The 21,926-nt window shown below is 44.5% G+C and overlaps 1 protein-coding gene across 7 annotated transcripts in view; it reads right to left on the bottom strand.

Annotated features, from left to right (window-relative positions):
* The window catches only part of STAT3 (signal transducer and activator of transcription 3), a 378,615-nt gene extending 359,514 nt beyond the window's left edge, over positions 1–19,101 (bottom strand). For 2 of the 7 annotated variants that reach the window (XM_086924116.1, XM_086924122.1), the window contains exon 1: positions 18,871–19,101. The gene's annotated coding sequence lies outside the window, so the exon portion shown is untranslated. Of the gene's footprint in view, positions 1–5,055; positions 5,177–8,005; positions 8,074–18,603; positions 18,840–18,870 lie in introns of those variants that run through there. The other 5 variants (XM_086924118.1, XM_086924120.1, XM_086924121.1 and 2 more) reach the window with 5 other exon arrangements.
* Between the last annotated feature and the right edge of the window lie 2,825 nt (positions 19,102–21,926).

Raw genomic sequence — 21,926 nt, 5'->3', positions numbered from 1 at the left:
CAGACAAGACAATACCCTGGACACATAAACGTTGGACATTAATGGTGAGGATACTTGAGGTTATCAAAACAGAAACAAAAATCACCAATCCTCCCTTTGGTCTTCCTCTATTGGATGAGGTCGCTGGCACAGAGAACGCTTTATAACCTTCCAAGAACAATTCGCACTCCACATCCCAAGTCTCTTGGAGACAGATAACCTTAAATTGTTTAATGAAGGAGACCCACTTTTCATCTGCCATTTTAGTTGCTAGACCCGCAACATTCCAAGACACAATATTCACACATTTATTGGACTCCTGTGGGTTACTAGAGTCAATATTGCATGTTAATTCAGCTACATTTAATCCATCCTTGCCCACAGGTACTTTATGTCAGTCACACATATCAAGACCGGACAAAAGTTCGTATCTGTTATGTGTGTTGACATTAAAGGCCATCTGGCGTTGCCCTCCAGTGTCAAGTCTATTCCCTGGGTAAGATGGAAGACCTAGCCCGCCAGAATTAACTACATTGTATGTAAATTGCATCCCATTATTCCCAGTGTTCGGGGTCAGAGTATCAAACCGAGATGTTGGCCTACTCAGTTGTGGGGATGCCATACAGAGGTGAGCATAAAAATAACCCAGAGGACGAACACAAATACTACTCTCATTGTAGACCAGGGATGCAGCTCTCAGCAACACAGTTGCCACATGTTGGGGGTGTCTAAAATTAACCACAATGCAGTCCCCTTTTCCCACTTTGTTAGAAGGCCCTACCCAGTTTACCCTTCTAACTAGCGTTATCTGGTCTGAGTACCTAACGGGGAAACCACAGTTCTTATTTAGCCATGAGACTGTCTTGTTTTTTAGTGAGTCATATGACTCGCCATATGGAGATGCCGGATGGGTGCCAACTGCAGGGACATTTGTTAAGACCGCCACAAAAGGCGCACAATCCGGAGGGAGATTTAGATAGCGGTTTCTTCTGTCAGGTCTAGGGACTATCTTGTTACCTGTAATTGGAGGTGAGCCTACCCGTGGCTGCGGGTTTCCTGTTATGGGTTGGGGGAGGCTAACAGGGGCTGGCCGCTGGGGACCATTCCCTGGTATATTCTGTGCACCTGCCAGATTAACTACTGCTGGCACCTTTTTCCCCTGTACAGCTTGGGTGGCCCTTATTTCTTTTAGTGTAGCACTATTATCTCCAGCAGCCTTTTGCTGCACGGAGAGAAGCCCCCCAAGCCTGCCTACTTCTTTTGTAAGGGAATCGATTTTTTCCACTAGAGGTTTGAGAGCCTCCTCTAACTTCGTCCCCAAGCTGGTCTCCATAATTGCGATTAAGGCAGTAAATTGCTCATTAGTAATGTTAATACTGGCATTCTGCTTGGGGGGGCCTGAGTCAGCTCCCGTGAACACAAAAGGATTGTTAGCTGCTGACCAGATGTTATCTGTAGTGTGGGTAGGGTTTGCTACCGCTAAGTTGCTAGTTGGTTGTCCCCCTTTACGTGATGCCGTCTTTCTACACTGCCTATATGGCCTCTTCTTGGGTGATGCCCCCTCGCTTGCTTCACTAATTATATCGGGTTGCTCCCTCTCCCCCGAATGTACCATAGCCACAACATTTATAGTGTTGGGTGTTTGTGTCAGCATGCATGTTGACGGGCTGGCTGGTGGCTGGTCATGTGCCCTCGGAGAGGGCATTTCTATATTGGACAGACTAGCCCTATTAGTGGCCTCTATGTCTTGTACAGCAATCAGGGGATCATCCTGTGTGCATACTATGGTGTCTCCTTTCCCTAATGAGGCACGTCGATCGCTATTAATCTGGGCGACCTTTTTCACCATATAGTTATCAATGGCAATTTGTCCCAGAGGCATGTTGCCTGCTTTAGCCTTTGACATTGCGATTGTACAATACACACTATAAGAAAATAAAACAGTGCTCAATCAGCACCCTACCAGTTGTAGACACAATATATAAAATGTCTCAGTTGCTACAGGAAATCAAGCGAACAAGAAACAATAATAATAAGGGGCCTACCCAGTCCGAGCAGCGTTTCTGGCCCAGACCAGACTCCTCAGGCCTCGGAGGGCCACAGAGGGCCCGCCCTTTGCCCGGGCTTCACCCGGACGCTCCCGCGCGCGACTCGCGAGGCGAGAGGCGTTCCGGTGTTTTCTAGCGCCTCCGGGCGCGTCTGCGTCACCCTGTTGCACCGGGGCAGTTGGGAGCTGTAGTTCTCCCTGAGTTGCGGTGGTACCGGCGTGTGCAGCAGAGTCCCACACTCCGCCCGTGCCGTTGCCCTCACGGCGGGATCTGGACAGCTGGATGGCCGTTGCCCTCACGGCATAGAAGCGTGCAGGTACGCTTGCTGATTGTCCCCAATGCGCGCTTGGCGCTCCGGTGTTTTCTAGCGCCTCCGGGCGCGTCTGCGTCACCCTGTTGCACCGGGGCAGTTGGGAGCTGTAGTTCTCCCTGAGTTGCGGTGGTACCGGCGTGTGCAGCAGAGTCCCACACTCCGCCCGTGCCGTTGCCCTCACGGCGGGATCTGGACAGCTGGATGGCCGTTGCCCTCACGGCATAGAAGCGTGCAGGTACGCTTGCTGATTGTCCTCCAAACAAACCAACCCAGTAGTAAAGAAAACATTTAAAAAATCTTTAAATGCTACGTGTGCATATTACATGATTGAGGTAGTGGCATTGTAAATGACAATGCCTTCTCTTTATGTTTTGGGTTTTTAAAACATAAATACAAGGCATTGGTATTACCAATTCTAATAGCTTAAAATCGCACGGTTTGATAACTGGATTGAGGATCGAGGATTGATATATTATAATCAAGTTTTGCCACGTCTAAAGTGTGCAATCAATGTGTCAAGAAAGACACATGGAGGAGGTAGAAAATATCCAGAAATGGGACCATCTCGCCAAAGCTAGGTCTTGTAATCCTAATCACTAGGCAAACGGTTTCTTTATAACTCGAGTAATTGTCGTTATTCACCTGGAAGTCCGAATATCCCATGATAATGGGGCGGTCGGAGACAATCATAAAAAAAAAATAATAATAAAAAAACAAAAACCTGGTCACTAGGACTCCACTGTTAAATATAATGCCACGGTTGCACTTCTGCACATCGTTCGTAAACAAATATTTTTCAGCTTGTGCTTTAGTAACTTCCTTGAATAAATTACATACCCATACATGCCAACGAAATATACTTTTAGAGCAGTTTAGATGTACGAGTCAGGAAACCTCCTTATATCTATGTTGGTGCCTTCGACGAACCTCGCTGTCCCTTGGCCTGTTACTTGCCTAATTCAGTTCATACGTGCCCACTCAGCCCACTCACAAGGGACTCTATTCAGCTCCCTGCCCTTTCACATTGCTTATCGCCCTGTGGCGGTTCTGTCACTTACCTGTCCAGCTCTTGGGGAAACTGGGTGGAGTTTGCAGAGGCGTTGGGCTCAAGACGACGAGCACGTCCCATAGGCGCCTTCCTGACACAGTCACTGACTTGCTTGGCCCGAACTGAGATCGGCCGAAGCCACCCCTTCTCCACAGATGGCTGCGCGACTTGCGCAACTTTGGCCTGGCTGGCAACAGGTGAGCAGGCCGCTCCCCCAACCGTCCCGCGACAGCGAGTCGAGTCCAGTTTCCATGGCGTCCGTTTTGCTTTTACATTCTTTTTACAACATGTCGTAAAACACTTTGTCGCCATCGTCGTGCAGGGAACGCCAGTTTTGCCTGGCTTTAGGATGAGAGCGGTCGGATACTTAGCCCACTTTCATGCTTGACAACCTAGCCTTCTGCGTTGTGACGCATCCACAGCGTGCTAAGTGAGCAGGGATCTTAAAGAAAAGGCTGAGCGCGATTAGCCGCATTAAGTGTATGTTGTACCCTCACGCAACATGGCTGCCGTTCAAAGTCTATTTTTTTTTTTAGACATATGTGGTATAGTGTCTTGGGATAGCCATGGGAGATACGTTGTCCGTAATCTGTTTCCTTCTGTCCTTGTCCACTGGAGAAAGCCAAGGCGGGCGGTGTTACTCTGAGAAGAGTTCTGCGCTACTGGGCGCTTTTTGATGGTCGAGTCGGTTCATGTCCTTCCACTAGGAAACATTCAAACAGCAGTGAGCTACAGACCCAAGCCTCCCAGATTAAGGTGACGACTTAACATGATCTAGTCTAAAGGCTACTGAAAAAAGAACCCAATGAGTGGAGTGTGAGGGGGGGATATGTGCGCGCATGTGTGTGCGAGTGTGTCTGTGTGTGCGCGTGTGTGTGTGTATATGCGTGTATGCATGTGTATGTATGCGTGTGTGTGTAAAATGAGCCCAATGACTGGGGCAGGGGGGGAGAGGGGGTGTGTGCCCGAGTGTCTGTGTGTGTGCGTGCGTGCACGCGTGCGTGCGTGTGTCTCTGTGTGCTGTACAAGGTATGGGAGACAGGAGATGGTGAACGCACTGATCCGATTACGGCAGGCGACGCGTGCACATCTCGTCTCCCTTAGCTCCTTGTAAGAAGAACTGATCACAATAGGCCTCGCAGCGACGATCGCTTCGCGATCCGTTCGCAGGTGCGAGACCTAAAAACAACCAGAATGATCTGATAAACAGCAAAGCTTAGTTCTTTAGAAAGTAAGGCAGGCTGGAAGCAGTTTATGCAGATCTGGTTGAGGTTAGTGGAAGAGACATAGGCCTGCAACCCCTTAATCTTTTATGTAATTTTTTTTTTTTTTACAAAGAGAGAGTTTTCAACACAGCAAAACACACGCATATGTACACACATACGCAGCACACATAAATGTCAACAATTCAAGAACTACATCTTGTTTCTTACTGCTACCAAGATATTTTATTTCAAATTCTATTTCTCAGGCCTCCAACTTCTAGAGGGCCCTTCTCAAGGCAGTTTCCAATCTCACCTCAATCAAAATGACTATTCCCTCTCCCAAGTTGTTTGTGACAATTTGGCCTCTTTGTATTGCCCAGCTTCTGGTCACGTACAAGCATTGGTCCTCTTTCATTGCTGTCCCAATGAATCAGAAGAGAGGGAGGTTTCCTCCTTGCTTACCTTCCATTCAGTCGGGCTGCCTAGACGAAGTATGTTAAGTAAGGGCTCTGAAATTTTACCCGTGGTTGTTACATCTGCTTTTACCACCATCCATAACATTGGTTTTCATCGGTCACTGTCCCTAGTAGATGAAAGAAAAGAGCCATCAACCCCCTTTTAAAGAAGCCAAACACCCCTAGGCAATAGCTAACTATAGATTCATCTTTCTTTTGACAGCAGTCGCAAATTAGCAAGAAGTATGGACTCACCATCTTGCAGAGCACCAGTTACTGGATGCTAGTTGGATGAGTTCAAGTCCTGGTTTAGACACCGAGACTGCTCCTCCGACTGTATTGAATGATGTCTAACAAGATTATAATGGTGGTATTTACACCTACCATCGTATTACCTCTGAATGAGGGTGCTGAAGAGAAAGAATACTGCTTGAAAGGTATTGTTATTGATGCTATAATTTCCAGACTGAACTATGCCACTGCTTGCTCCGTTGGCGTTCCTGAGTCAGCTATTTTCAAGCTTCCAGGAATTCCAAATATGGCAGTATGAACCAGTGGGACAATGGGGGGTACTGCAGCGCCGCCGTCCCATCCCAGAGTGCTCCCCACCACCATCTGGCCAGCGTGATCTCCGACTTGTTCCACGCGGTCTACATGAACAAAGAAATTGTTATCAATACACAAAACACAAAATGATTGGCTTTGTGGGGCTCGGCTGCTGATTTCGTCCATGCAGTAGAAAGAAGGCAGTACCGATTCCCAATAGAGTAATAACTAACTTGCAGTGAACCTCTGGCCTGGGGTCTTTAACAACCACCCATTCCCTCCAACACATCCGGAGTAGAATGCCTAGCACATCTGGAAGCCGTAAAACGTACCTGCTGAAACAAATCAAGTTGTGCTCAAAACACCCACTTCTAGTACACTCATGAGTCAAGAGAAACACATCAAACAATCACAAAACGCCAACTAATGGGCCACAAAACAAACTCCTAACAATACAATGTATACTACTGACCCCTGCATAAGAAGCAGCTGTCCACGAAAAAATAAGCAATTCCCAGGGCAAATTGTACAACAATCATAGCTGATATTTACATATTGATAAAGATTTTGCTGGAAACGTCTTATGGCGAAACTACATGGCCAACATAGAGGGACTGAATAATTCAGAACGGTGCAGAAGGCAGTTCGGGCTCTGCCTTTCATCGCTGAAAAGCATAGCATGTGAGAACCAACACTCGCTATTAAAATACATACACAGCCGTAGGAAAAGTAAAAGTCTGAGGAATGCAACGCCCACAGTACCAACGCAGTCTATTCGTGTGGGACAAACAGCTACTTCTGAAGTATTTCTGAAGCAATGACATCCATAGGGGTGCGAGTGTACGTCAAAGACAATCAGGAGTAGAATAATGAAATCACAATGATACGCGAGTCAGGAGGTGGAACGAGTAACACATTAGAAACAAAACAAAGGCAGACAAGGTCTTCAAAGGCAGGGTTAGTAATAGAACTGTCCAACCGTATTTGCATTTTATCTAAATCAAACGACCACTCCCTTTCTTTGAGATACTCTTATCTTTTCAAACTATCATTCAAGATAATCTTGGTTTCTTTTTTCATTTGCGTCCTGTTAACAAATATAACTCAATTATCCTGCACTGCACGTCAAGTCGGCGGATGTAAAAAGTCTATTACCATGAAGCCAGAAGATCAAATGACAGTTATATCTGAATGTGCAAGTAAACAATACGGCGCAATCAGAAAAATGAAAAAAATAAAATTTCAAATTACAAAAAACCAATACAACTGTAGAAACGTGGAGTTAAACGTTTAATCGTCTCGCCATGACAAGTTAATTAGATTTCACAACGGGTGAGACAGATCTACAAAGGCAAGTTAACAGTGCTGTAAACCTACTGTATTTTCTTTTACGCTGTGCTGACTGTCAACATCCGTGGCCATAATGGGCACTTTAAAGATGGTGGACGAAGAGCCATGCCCTGGTAGTACTGAATCAACAAAAGGGACCTCATTTTGAATACATCTCACTAAACACTGTGAAGGCTTACGCCAAGTTTTTCAAAGATGTGTAAACAGGGCAGAGGAGAATCTGTACAGGAAACACTCTGGGCATGCACTTCCTGCCTCCTAGGCCACAACTCCTCTCATCTAATGCGGATATGTAGTTTTCCTTTATACAAGTGCTTTAACACGTCATCGTGCTTTCAGAGGCGTGTTATACTGAGGGCACCCGTGGTCACAAAAACACTGACTGATAGGACCTTACAAAAGTGCATATTGTGCTAGCTGGCCTATTTTTCGTTTCGTCTCTGTTCACAGGTAAACACCCGCCGGTGGGTTGCAGTGGTCTTCTTACCCTATATAGGTGAAGAATATCAGCCATAGATAAAATCAGTAAAAAATGAGGGACACGTTAACATTTGCAGAAATACATTTACTTCTGTGGAAAAAAGGAATGTAAAACTCAAAAAACTTACGGAAGGGACGATGAAAAATCACACTAATTGTACTGATAGAAGTGCAAAAAATGAAAAAGCATGACAAACTGCACCCATTCAATTTATTTTCAATATTCCTGAACGGCTAGAAAGCAAGATAATTGAAATATGTGGGGTTTCTATTCCCTGGCGCGCTTCTCTTCGTGAATCCTAAACTCGTGCCCCATCTCACTGACACAGCTCAGCAGCCTTCTGGGTCCTAATGCCAGGTACTGCACTCTTAACAGGTCTGTGCTCAGATGCGCCCCTGTGCTTGTGTGTGCACCTAACAGTGCACATGTTTGATGCTCATAGTTATAAAACAGTTATGGGTCAGTGGACGACTGAGTGACAGGCTCAGTGGTAAGTAACTTCTCTGGAAAGACTAACAATGAAGTGCTGCTATTAAAGTGATGAGTTTATCAGTCAGCGCCTACAGTATTGCTAGTTTACCTCAACTGCTGCCACAGCTGCTGTGCACCTTAGAAGTCAGCCATTCCGTGTTCCCTCTGGCGCAGTGCCTGGAAAAAAAAGGCACGGATGGAAAATCTTCAAATAATTCTAAGATTTCTAAACCTGGAGAAAATTGTCAAAATGCCCAAAATCTTCTGCGCATAATTTCTCTCTATGGTAGTTGTTTCGTATGTCACACAAAACGATGTACGCCCAGCAATGACACTAGTGAACGGAGCATATGGGCAAAGATTCAGGCCGATGTGATATCCTGTACTGCCTACCTGGCGTGTAAAGTAACTTGTAGTTTTTAATTTTTCTTCATTGTTTCGCGGCCCGATGGGCCAACATGTAATGTGAAACCAGTGCAGTACTGAATAAAAACTAGTTTTAAAAAAATGCCCAAAATCTACAAGGAGATAAGACAGTGTTTTTAAGTTGAGCCTGGGCAGCGCATGCGCTGCTCTGCAAGCCATGCTCTATTGAGGTATGGAGCCGCCCACTCTCCGCCCTTATTTTTTATTTGTTTGTATCATTATCTATTGTAAACTGTGGCTTTTCATTGGTCAGTAGGCTTAGTAGTCCCTCCTTGGTACCGCCTGGTCTCATTTCGTAACCTCCCATGAGGACACTCCCGGTTACGTGTTGTTGTTGCTTGCTACGCTTTAATTACACCCTCAGAGCACTATTTTATGAAATAACTCTCAGCCAGGACAGCCTATCTCCTAATACCAAACACAATGCAATAGTTCTCGCATTTGCGAGTGTTTAAGTTTATCTGTTTTCAAAACAACACATAAATAAAAGGAACTGTAATTTACAATGCCAATAGCTGAAACTCTTGTAAATGCGAGACCTATTCCATTGCAAATGCTTGTTTAACCTGTGTTCTGGGGACGCCAGATGGTTGCAACACCTACTCAGGGGGTTTGAAACTGCTCAGAAAATTAAACAATACTAACAGAGGTGCATGTGAATAAATAAGCAAAATGTAAAATTTAAAAAACAGAACGATTTATGCAGGTGAAGGAATTTTAAATTGAAACTTAAAAATTAAGTTAATATCCTTAGATTGATTCAATGGAGCAGTCAAACAGAATGTAGTATGGATGATGGGCGGCTCAAGTTGAATTTAGGAGAGCTCCAACTTTACCATTAAAATGTTAAATTTTGCATATTTGTTTGTGAATTAAATTTAATATTTCATAATTTGTGTATATGTTTGATAAATGCTTGTTTCCATATTTCTGTGTATTGTTTTGCAGTTCAAATCATCAATATTTATGAAGAAACCAAGTTGCAACAAGCACCCTCTGAGGAGTCAAGAATCAGTAATAATTCTGCATTACACATTGGTTATTTTACCACTTTTTCATCCGTTTCAGACACAAGTTCATGAGAAATAAATGGGCTTCAAAGTATGGATCCAAAACCGTACGTAGTATCTTCAAAAATCTTTATTTTAAGCACATTAAAAGTTCTCCAGCTTTGCACTGCCGACACGTGTTTCGCCCCCACAGGGCCTTTTTTAAAGGCTGGAAGCAATGAAAATAGCAGTAAATAAATGGGCTGAACATTATGTAAGCTTAAACCTACCAATTTCATTCAAGATGGACAGGTCAGATTGTCAGGATGGTCTGATCGGTGTGTCGTAGCAGGAATCGTACGGAAGTGTTAAGAATCCTAATGCAGTAGGGAAAGGGTGAACGAAAACATGTTTTGAGAAAAGATGGATCACACGGATCAGTATAATTTAAAATTGCATTTTTAAATTATACTGATCCGTGTGATCCATCTTTTCTCAAAACATGTTTAACTGCATAGTCGATCATGTTAGAGGTCTTTAGGCCACGCATTACATTGGGGGACATTAAGCACCAACTAGGATCATCCCTAAGATCCTCACGCCACCTTCTCGATTGAATATTAGGTTAGAGCTTTGAAATCAGATAACTGTAATATGGTTGCAACCGCTTAATATCAATGGCGCATAGAGTTTAAAAAGTGATTCTCTGGTCATATGCAATGTTGGGTACTCTCAGTATATCCACCAGGATTGTGTACATAGCATGTAATATTTTGTGTTTTTTGTGGTTTTTCTTAGGATTCATGTCCATTTTAAAAGTGTTTTTCACTGTTGTTTTTAAGGATAAAACTTATGAGACCTGTTGTATATATGTAGGGAAACTGTATATATTTAGTGTAAAATTCAGCCCATTTATTTACTGCAATTTTCATTGCTTCCAGCCTTGAAAAAGCCCCTGTGTGGGCGAAACACGTGTCGGCAGTGCAAAGCTGGAGAACTTTTAATGTGCTTAAAATAAAGATTTTTGAAGATACTACGTACGGTTTTGGATCCATACTTTGAAGCCCATTTATTTCTCATGAACTTGTGTCTGAAACGGATGAAAAAGTGGTAAAATAACCAATGTGTAATGCAGAATTATTACTGATTCTTGACTCCTCAGAGGGTGCTTGTTGCAACTTGGTTTCTTCATAATTATTGACACGGGCATTAAGTTGCTTTGTATCACACCCCCGGTGGTGGGTGTTCCACCAGGTTCGCAGTGCACCTCTATCCTTGATATTTCACACGTAACTTGATCAGTGAAAATAGTCGCTAACAGAAGGTGCGGACGTTTTCTCGTCTCGAGAAACGCTACCACCAACATTGTTGTATTACTGTAAATCATCAATATTGCTTAGGCCAGAGTACTTTCAGGGGGGGTCCCCAGATTCAAATAATGATTCAGAGGGGGTCCTTGGATTATAGTAGGATTAAGTGGGGGTCCACATAAGTAAAAAGGTTAACAACCACTGAACTAAGAAATCTGCAGGAAACTGGGGGTGATTATGATGGGGTGATTATGATGGCAGGCGGATAACCACCGCCCGGCCGGCGATGGCGATCCGCCGGCCATCACAACCTGATTTACCCCCCGCCATATTATGGCGGGGGTATTGCGGCAGACACAAATTGCGCCCACCGCTTTTCCGCCGGTCGGCAATCATTACAATTGCGGGCTGTACAGAGCTGGGGCACAATAAGGTGGCAGTGTCTGCAAGGGGGGAATTGCTGGGGGTGGGGTGCACTTGGGGGGTACCCATCCGTACCCCCCTCCATGCCCATGCACCAGATGGCAGGCACCGCGCAGTTCCTGCCACGTTGTGCATGAAAATGCACAACATGTTTATTTGGTATTGCAAAACAGAACACAGTGGCTAGCCTGGATATTTCGTTTTCAAATTGGGGCTCACACAGCCCTTAAGTACAATTGTGTGCACAAGAAATTCACTGAATACAAACATGAATACTAAATATTCGAACATTCACATGACACCAAGGTACAATTTAGAATACAGTGCATGGAACCTAAATTAATTACATTCAAAAAACATATACAGCACAAAGGGAGAAAGACCAGTCCTTTAACTGAAATACCAGTGACCAGGCGGAGTTAAAAAATGGAGAATAATTGCCTGCCTGTCACACTAAACCTGTGACTAAATATTTACTCTGGTTGCACACTAGGGCCCACACCAATGGGATGAGTTGGTCCCTGGCTGCACACCTCTTTGTTGTCACATGCTGGGGGTCAACGCGTTTCGAACCTGAAACGATTATAGGTTCTCCTCAGGACGAGGACTGGGTACGATTTTTACTGTACCACGGGCAACTGGAATTGCAGGGGTGGTAGACTTTAAAGCAGGGCTCTTTAGTCTGATAAAATAAATGAGGGTGTCATCTAACACGGGGCGCCCGCACAACGGTGCGCTATAGATGAATCACAAGATTCACATTCTTAGGACACACTGCACGCCGGAAGTAGAGGAAATCGGCTGTTTGCAGTTGGAGATTAATGTTTTCTTTTTCCTCGTGAGGCGGAGATTAATTCTGCCACACGGAGCCAATAAACATTGCGGAATGAATCCAGGCAACGACTGAAGGCGTGTGGATCGAATTGTTGAGGTCCAGGCTGGCCTGTTTGGTTGGACCCAAAGCCTTTCAGTGTATACGTATATTTGGTATTGCGGCAGCACCCGCCGCAATGGCAAACATGCGGATGCGACCGCCAGGGTGGCAGTCGCATCCTAATTAGCGGTGCGGGACCGCCGCACATCTGGCGGCGGGTCCCAGCACCGCCGCACATCTGGCGGCCGGTCCCAGCACCGCGAGGATGGCGGGCGGACTGAAGTCCTCTCGCCAACCTAATGGGCCCCATAGATGCTGCTGTTTTCACGAGAAATTCCAGAGCTGTTTTCATAAAAATGTATGGTCCCTAACTCAAGATAACTAGCCTGAGCAAGAGCCATGTTAAAGTTGAACACTGGTTTGAATGTTACAATAGATGCAATACAAAGTGTGATTTATTAACTTGGCATTACGCGCCTAGAGGATGGTTCAAGACACCTGACTTGTGTTTAGGATAGAGGCAGTCCAGCACAATCAGCAGGAAAAGAGCTCACTCTTAAGTATTGTTCTAAAGGTTAAACGATCAGGACAATACAGTACCTGAACAGTCTAGAACCTAGCTCCCTGTACACCTAAAATTCAGTTTATAATCTCAGTACACGACTTGGGGTGGGGTGGAGAGGGAAATAAATGCCTGAAATCACGCTGTAGTCAAAGAAAACCATTGGCACGCGCCACACATGCAGAAAATGATAGCACCTCGAGAGTGATCCTACTCTGTACTTGCAGCCAATGCAACAATGGTTTGACGTCACTAAGTACTCTCGATCTGATATCTGAATTTTATACAAATCATCCCTAAAATTCAGCTGTGTTATCCAAGTAGTTTGAGTTTATATAATCGCGTAAGGCCCACGTGGTGCCCCTCATGAGCATCCCACTTAAAAATAATAATATTTATTTATGGGTGGATTACTAGCACAACCGTCAGCTGTGGTCAATGGTTACTGTACTGTATGGTACACAGGTGAACATCATTTCACAGGTTGCAGTCCCGATCATAAAAAAGGATTGTCGCCCATAGTCACTATGGTCAACAATGTTTAGTGTCCCAATTGAATATCTTTGGATGGTCACGCAGGCATCTATGGTACAACTGTAATTTCTACTTCAATATCATATGTGCCTTAGGAAAGTTTGAAAAACTGAAAGTTATACTGGTAAGTAAAACCTTGAATCAGCATATATATGAAGGCAAGCACGGTGCTAATCAACCACATAAACAGCTCAGGTGGTAATGTGCAAGCGGTAGTCAAGATAAATTAAGTCAAAATGCAGAATATTGTCCACTTGCAGCAATTAGCTGTGTCTGTGGGTTCCCTAAATGAATGACCGGAGCCTACCACTTACCCTCATACAAGCTGGAGTCCCCAGTTTACTGCCCACAAAGATCTCCATGCCTGTTCCTGTCCCGCATAGAACAGCCCTGCTTGCCAACATATTGGCCTTCATACTATTTGGGATATCCGAGTTCACTGTCCACACAGTTCACCCTAGCTTTGCTGTCACACTATTCTTCGTAATCTTTAAATTCTCCCCACAACACACTGGCTTTTCTTGCTTAATGCCCAGTAATCACACTGGCTTCCCCATCGCAGCCACCCTAGGTGTCCCTGGTCATTGCTCACAAAGACACCCTGTGCCGTAGATGATTCAGCCCAAGGGGTACCACCGCTCCTTATTGTAGAACCTGAAATTGACCAAAGTATATATATATAGGGACAACAAAACTATCACTGAAACGTCACATTGAGACCCAGACCAATCAAGCAGAAATCAGTATATTTACCACTTGATACACCAACTAACATTAAGCAGAGTAGTCAATGTGATGTCTGAATGGGCTATGAAACCCCTTTTCCCCCCCTCCAGAGGGCTGCCTTCAGGAGACATACCGACAGTGTGCCACCTTTTTGTGGAGAATTGTGAGTGTGCCTCCTAATGGCCTGTTTGCCCCTGCACCCAAATCTAGAATACGGCGCAGGCACAGAGCCAAGGGGACTCCCTCATTAGTATGGGGCCACACCCCTATAGAAATGATGGAATTACCTCTCATGATAGCACTGGCGTTACATGTGTGCTAGCGGTATCAGTATTACAGAAAGGGACCTACACACGCCTACGGTCCCTTCTGTACTACCATTGTGCCCCGGGGATGCACAAAGCAGGCACACATGACCATTGAGCCCCTGGGGCACCATGTATAATGCAACCCATGGTGTCAAACACTATAAATGCAGTCTCTATCTCTAAGCACTTTTCTATGACGGATGTCAAAGTCAAATAAATTTATATAGCGAGCTACATACCCATAGGGTCTCAAGGCGCTTGAAGAAGGGTGGGGAATTACATGTCGAATATCCAAGTTTTAAGTTGCTTTCTGAATGCTAGGTGGTTCTGTGTAAGGTGAAGGTGAATGGGAAGTGAGTTCCAGGTTTTAGCTGCTGCTCCCATTAGTACCATCTCAAACATGCTAAGCCTCTTAGTATACCCTAATGCCATTCACAAGGTTCCTCATGCCATAGGACCTTCTTTAACTCCAATTTTGGGAACATGGCTTCAACTCACTAATAACTGGATATTTCGGTGTTCTGGCAAGCAAGTTCATACATGAACTAAGGCAGTGTCTCAGTCCTGAGCAAGCGGCAAATCCATGATTTCATCCTCCTCCACCATGAGCTGACAGGGCTTTGCTTTCTGAAAGCTCAAGAATAAGGATTGTGGCAACACAGATCACTGTACATATCCTCTGGTATGCCCGCCCATAAAACACTGCACCCAACATTCTTCTTCTTAGGGCTAAGTTGCGATGGCCTCAAAAGAGTGTTGATGGAAGATGCCCCTATTCATACTCAAGGTTGAGGGGGTAGATCATAAACCAAGCACCATGCAAAGAGGTCCATGAACTAGTTTTGGAGCAATTGTATTGGTTTTATTTAATGCATTAGTGTACAAGCTGTAAACTGTACAGCTCAGAAACATGAAGAGGCATGTTTCCTGATACATGCTACATATGTGGCAGTTTCAGTAAAAACAGAATAATGGAACTGTGCTGAACCTACACACCAACGGAGATACAGCCCGGGGATCACCAGGTTCAAGTTTCATTCTAATTGACTCAGAGTCAAAACAAAGCTTGGAACTTATGGAGCCGAAACAAAGCTTCACAATTGGCAAAATCAACTCTACAAAATACTGTGTTAGTATTTTATGGAAATATACTGAGCTACACTCACTATTTTCCCCAAGATGAAAAAGGCGCTATAACAGCACTGTTGTAGAACATACTGCACGGAATGCAAAGACAGAGGACAGTGCCTTGTGCAAAAGTCACCAATGCTCAGCAGGAACTCAATCGTCACACGGCTTTAAAAAAAACAAAGAGTATCCACATGCTTGATAAAAATGAATGCTTAGAGGTCCTTGTGCTGACTTTCAAATATACACAGCATCTCATAACATGGCCCTATAATGTAAAATAAACTTCATTCCTGTAGTGAATTGCACATGCAAATGACCCCCGGCATCCTGCAGGTGATTAAGTTTCTTTTCTACGTTAACTGCTTCTTCATACAGCAGCACAGTTTGCTGTCACAAAGTCCATATTACATTGTGCATAGTTATTTCTTAGCAAGTCCCTTCCCATTAGGCCCAAACCAGACAGATAAAAAAATGTTTTATCCCAGTTCTTTCTTGGACTCAAGGAAAGAGCATGACAGACTGATTCTTGCTTGCAATAACTAAGCACCGAGCACCCCACTACAAATATCTTCTGTCTTAAGTAGAAAATCTTTGTTCAACAAATCTGCCCCATTTTGCTGACGAACAGAGCGGTGTTAAATTCCCACCGTTAAATTTGTATCTACAACAAACAAATCTGTAAATATATCAACCTTCATGCATATCTTTGACACGAAGTTGGGGAATGGACTGCTGGAAAGAGGAACTTGAGTATTGAGAAACTAGACAGGCAGTAAGTTCAAACAAACAATGAAAAGTTACTTGAAAGAGCAAATTAAATGAAAGGGTACAAAGAAGGACATCGGGACAGGAGGTAGGAAAGAATCACATTTTTATAAGCATTGCAAAAACTCCACCCCGTGATTGTGTACAGAGCAAACACAAAGAAACACTGATATTACTTTTTTTTTAGTTTGGAAATACTGAAAACCCCCCACTGAAATGCATAACAAATAGAAACTGAAAACAGGAAAGCATAGTTACAATGTAACATCTGTGAGTCATGTCTATGCAACAGAAAAACTCATTCATGAAAGATATAGCAGTGTGCAACAGATAGTGCACGTTCATATTATTCAGCGACTACAGCATTCAGTGATCGTTACTGTACATCAACAGTACATCTAACAGAAGAGCTATACAGAGCGGCACAAATGACAAAATATACAACTCGCTTCTTAGAGCACAGAGGAAAACAACCAATGAGTATTGAGAGATTAGACAATGTTAAAGACAGATGCACAATAACTGGGTGCTAAAGACAAGAATTGTGGAGTAGTGATCTGGGGCTGTCAGTCAGTGGGTCCACGGGTAGGCAAATGTGAGAGGTGGAGCGGCTACAAGACTTATATAAATCTTTATTATGTTATTGATTTTACTAAGAACGTATGAAGCCTTGAGATTGGATGAGATGAAGGGCCTGTCTGGCTGCCACTAAAAAGACACCGGGCCTTTCGTACCTATGGACTGGGTAAACGTTCAACTTCATAAGGTTGCTTGCTGATCTTGCGGTTTTAAAATGTGTTAGTGTGGATTCCACAGGTTTCAATGTCCCAAGCACCGTGTGGCATTTACTGCAGCTCTCATTTCCAGACTACTGCGGAGAAGGAGGAGGCACTCAGTTGTAAACCTTCAGTGCATCAACTGATAGGGCTCGCTCAGCTACAGAAACCTTAGCCATTAATCTGGGCTCACCAATGAAAAGTACCACCAGTGAGTTGGGAGCGCTGGTTAAAGTCTTAAAGATACTGTTGAGTGTACGAGGAAGGGTCTGTTCCTGTCAAGCATGATTTGATCTGTACAGACGAGAATTCATACATACCTCAACTTTTGAATCACACCCACCATCCTCAAGTGGAAAATAACTGTGGGCCCCTGTTTATCATCTCAGCACATAACCCTGGCTGTCAATGCGCACAAGCACATTGTGGTTTACCCCATGCATTCTAACATGCGTCATTGGCTGCACCCATTTATATGCCTAATTAATTATCGGAGCTGCATATGCAAGTCCATAAATAAATGATGTACGATATCAACAGTACACCATGCATAAGATCAAAAACATTCAGACTGCGCAAGTGGGATTGTCTCCTGGAAAGTAAACAGAGCGAGCCACTAAGGCACAGCCAATTTATGAAAGCATGTTCATATTTACACATCGTTTATCTATATTTGCCGTAAAGGAGGACAAGGGATAAAGGAAGAGCAGGGAGTATGATAAAGTGGGCAGTCAGATGTGGTTGCTTTTGGTGTTTAGGTGTGTCGTCAGAGGAGTACTGATGGTCAAACAGAAGCTGATGGGACACGGGGATCTGAAAGGAATGGATCCCACTGGTCGGGTAGAGCTAGGGGTACCAGTGGGGTTTAAATCAGCACAGCGAAGGTTGCATTTGGGAATAACAGATAGCTGATTAGGGGATGGCAGCAGAGCGAAGGTCACGTAGCGACACATAATGGATTGGCACATGACATGGGGAGTGAATGGACTGTTTTGGTTTACATGGGCCCTATTGCCTTTCGACACTTTTTACGGGCCTCTCCTTATTGCCCACCGACAGCTCTGGTAACCCTTGCTTATTGCCACCAGACAACGTGGCTGTCCCCATGCACAAAAACACTCACTCTAGATGCTCTCGTACACTGCTTACATTAATTTACAGTATACATTACTCATACATTAACAGGTCCACCTCTCTCCTCTCACCAATCTCAGCCTCCAACTCTTCTCCCCCACATACTGCTCTCTACCCCTTTTTTATTTTTATTTTATTTAAAAAATATATATTTCTCTTTTTACTCTGTAAATATGTGATATATACTTATCCAAGCAGAATCGCTGGTAAAGTGGAATCCTGAGAAAATCTACTATTTGTGTATATATATGTGTATATAGAGATAACTTTAACCACTAGTATATGTAGTAGACCTTTGTACTCACTACCAATCCTATGTGATTCTTAGAGTTTATCCATTTGTATCTATTCCTTGAGAGACTTTACAACTTGTATATTTGCTATTTTTTTCCTCTTTGTATCTTTTAAGTTTGTGTCTTTTATGTAACTCATGTAATCTTAACTCCTTATGTATCGCAACTGGTTCTTTTGTAAAGCGCTCTGACACCTTCCGGTAATGTTCGCGCTATAGAAAATCGCATTAAATAAATAAATAAAACTCTGGCTGTCCATGCAGCAGTGTGTTTACTGGCCACGGGCCTACACGAGTTACCCGATTGGGTCCATTTACTGCCACCCTGGCGATCGTGTGTACTGCCCCGTGTAAGTGCGGCAGCCGAGAGGGACCGCGCGCAGCCTGTCAAGTGAACCCCGACCATTGAAGCTGATGTGCGTGTGGAGCGTGTGGGGCAACGGTGTCGCACACTCACCGCTCTCGTAGCAGAGCCGGGCCGGACTCGGACGGCTCGGGCAGAGGTGGAGGAAGCCGTGGACCGGGAGTCGCGGCGATCGGACACAGCGGTGACGGGCGACGGTACCCGGGGCGGGCGAGGGTCTAGCACCGGACAGGGGACACTCGGGGAGCAGCAGATGATGAGCTCCTGACGAGGGTACGAGTCGGGTGGCTCTCGGCTGGGGGATGCCATTAGGGTGCTGCGCGAGCCGGAATTCAGTCACGCAGAAGCCTGCCCACTTACCAGCAATGCTCCGGTCCTCGCGGCTCAGGAGGGTCTTGAGGCGGGCTGCGGGCAGGGCTCACTCGGATGGACAGGCAGCCTGGGCTCCGGGCCGCAGGTATCTAAAACAACCGCCGCATTCACTTAGAAAAGAGTCAACATCTCATCTCTGACGTCTCTGTAGTCCGCCCACCGGCCGGAGGCGGCGCGTGCAGCAGCTAGATTACCGCGCGCCACGGCCACACTGTACCTATGCAGACGCGCCTCTCTCGCACCCACGCCAGTGGAAGGACACGGGCGGTCTCAGAATGCTCAGGGCCAATAAGCGACCTACAGAATTTCCCACAGCCAATGGTAGACCAAGATAGCCTATATTAGAATAAAGGGATTCATTCTAGGGCCCCACTTGTTTCCTAACCTCTAAGAACGTTTCGGTTTACAGTTTAACGATCACAAACTCGGGCTGGCCGAGTATATTCCTACCCGATGTTTGCAGGGTTCTAGCGCCGTGTAATTGGTGCTCAGGTAAAGCGTTCCAATACTTTCGGCTCAAGTTCGTCTATATAAAACTGCAAAAAAAGTCTCCCCACCCAACTTGAAGTTGAAAAGTGGGATTTTACTTTCAACCTGATGTTGCACTTTTCCTGTTTTCAAACTGAAACTCTTCTGAATAACAGGTAGCCGTGTTAATTATTTTATGGTTTTGTGGCTCCTCACTGGATCTAGTCATTCAAATACTTTAATATCAAAGAAAGCACTTTAGCCTTCTCAATAAAAACTGATAAATATTAAGGCCATAACCACAAAGGTTTCTTAAAAACTTAAACCATTGCAGCAGGCAAAAATCAACAGTTGGAATCAGTCAGTCATTTAATTCAATAATATGCTATGACGCTCAGAATGCAGAAAATTAATAAACAAAATGCAGCATAATTCAGCTCTAAGGAAAGGACTCATGTAGAGTGTGTGTTAGAAATAGCGGAACCCATCTGGTCCCTCACGGGCTCCGCAGAATATTAATGGAACTGATTGGGTGTGGTTAAGAAAAGTCATGACGTAGTATGGTCCGGGAACGGTTACACTCTGAAGAATAACGACGTGTAATACCTAGCTCTGTTTGGGGCTTGTTCATTTACATGTATACAGGCTGGGAAGTACGCTACAACGCAAACCCCGCAATCATAAGAACCGAGAGTGCTCTCCCGGAGAGTTTGCCGTGGTCCAGCAAACTGCTCGTGCATACCATGTGTGCCTCAGTCGCAGGGAAAAATCACGGTTGGCGTATGTGGAGTAAGTGAAATATCACAGTTGACGTATGTGGAGTCAAAGCGTCCCTCCATCCAATGTAAGGCCTGTGCAGAAAGTGAAGGCCTTACAGAAAGATTGTTTGTGGTCAGATCGAAATTTGCTGCTAGATTCGAGACAAGAGATATGTTGTAGGGGAAGTTACACAGTCAACAAAGATGTATTATAAAATTCATTGATGTTTATTGAGAACCACAGAGAATAGTTGGTGTCCCTATCAAGGCTAGCAGGTATCTGACACAAGAAGCTAAGATATGGAACACCACCGCGACAAGGAATCTAAATAGAACAAAGCATTTAAAGTGAGAGCACAACATAAGTACAATGTAAATACAACATACTGCGCCACAGCCTAACACAGAGCAGTCATTCATACAGTATGACAATGCGAAAGGCAACGAGCACAAGGTATAGAGAAGCGATAGAGGCAGAGATTGCTGAGTGCAAGGAACCTTTCGGACACAAAGAAACACTAGGTACGGAATGTGCAACGAGTGGTGACAGCCAGGTGCAAGAGAATGCTGTGAGTAGAAGCAGATAAACGCAGAGAAACATTAAAGATGGCGATAACCAGATATATAGAAAAGGCGATTACGCTTGCCACAACCTGAGTAAAGAAAGCCATTCGACCTCAGCACCAGGCACACAACCCAAGAATAAGCATGGGGGTTGTGCTTACGACACTGATGAATCATGTTAGACCGACTGAATGGCCGTGGGTGTCGGTCGGAATAGTAAAACTTTTCAATGGCTGCTAAAAAGAGCACCAAATACGGTGTCGCCACCTTCTTAAAACCACTGTCTCCCTTCGATACCGCCAAAAAGCAAAATATTGGTGACCTTATGGACTGCCTGGATCGAAATCTGTGATGATTTCATTGAGGTGCTGGAGAAGCAAATGACAAAAAGATCATTAAATAATGGAATTTGGCGGGTGATGGAGTAAAAGAAATGATCAAGAAATACCACACGGTGATGACATGATGACTGTCAAATCAAAAAGGCGTTAAGCAACAAGTTCAATCCAATGCCATATGTTGACTATGAAAGGTACATTTTCAACCAAGAAAGTCAGAACGTTTGTGGAATGATGGTCGAGTTTGTAGAAAGACTCAATTTGCTCATCAAGCATTGCAAGCTCAACAATAAAGAGGCCACGCATCTCAGAGATGATTGTCTCTCCGATTCCTTCAGACGATGAATGCTGAAAGAGACACTCTGTTTGGAGTGAGTACTCATGGCTGCTAAAGTGGAAGAAAGAGCTGCTAGACAAGCCGCTAACATAGGAACCGCTAACATGGAACGAGGAAAGGCCCAAAATGAATCAGTGCTGTGTGTAAACAGTAATCCGAAACACAAGATCGAAGGCCACAAAGTAATGTCTCCAAAGAAAAAGAAGTAGTGTTTTCGCTGCGGATTTGCCTTTCCACAGCAAAGTAAATGGTCCACCATTGGACAGATATGCAAAAGCTGAGGGAAAGAGAGCCATTTTGTAACAGTTTGCAAAGGCAAGTAAAGATCAAGTGTGTCATGTCGAGAAAAAATAGGATGCCAGAAAGTTCCAGGGATGTTCTAACCACACCCACAAGACCAAGCAACAATATCAGTGAGGCAACTAGAAACTGAACGAAGCTGATTGTTGCCAAATTCCTTGTCTAAACGTTTGTCACCGTCATTGTCAAGCAACAGTGAGGCAGATGGGTGTGCAATGTCAATGTCGACCTCTGGCCAACGTGCACATGTAGGATTAGCTTCTTGCAAGGAAGACAGGG

Source organism: Lissotriton vulgaris, chromosome 5 (genome assembly GCF_964263255.1).
Source record: "Lissotriton vulgaris chromosome 5, aLisVul1.2, whole genome shotgun sequence".
NCBI classification, from domain to species: Eukaryota; Metazoa; Chordata; class Amphibia; order Caudata; family Salamandridae; genus Lissotriton; species Lissotriton vulgaris.
Note: the sequence above shows the minus strand (reverse complement) of the source record. Positions and strands in the feature narration are given on the sequence as shown.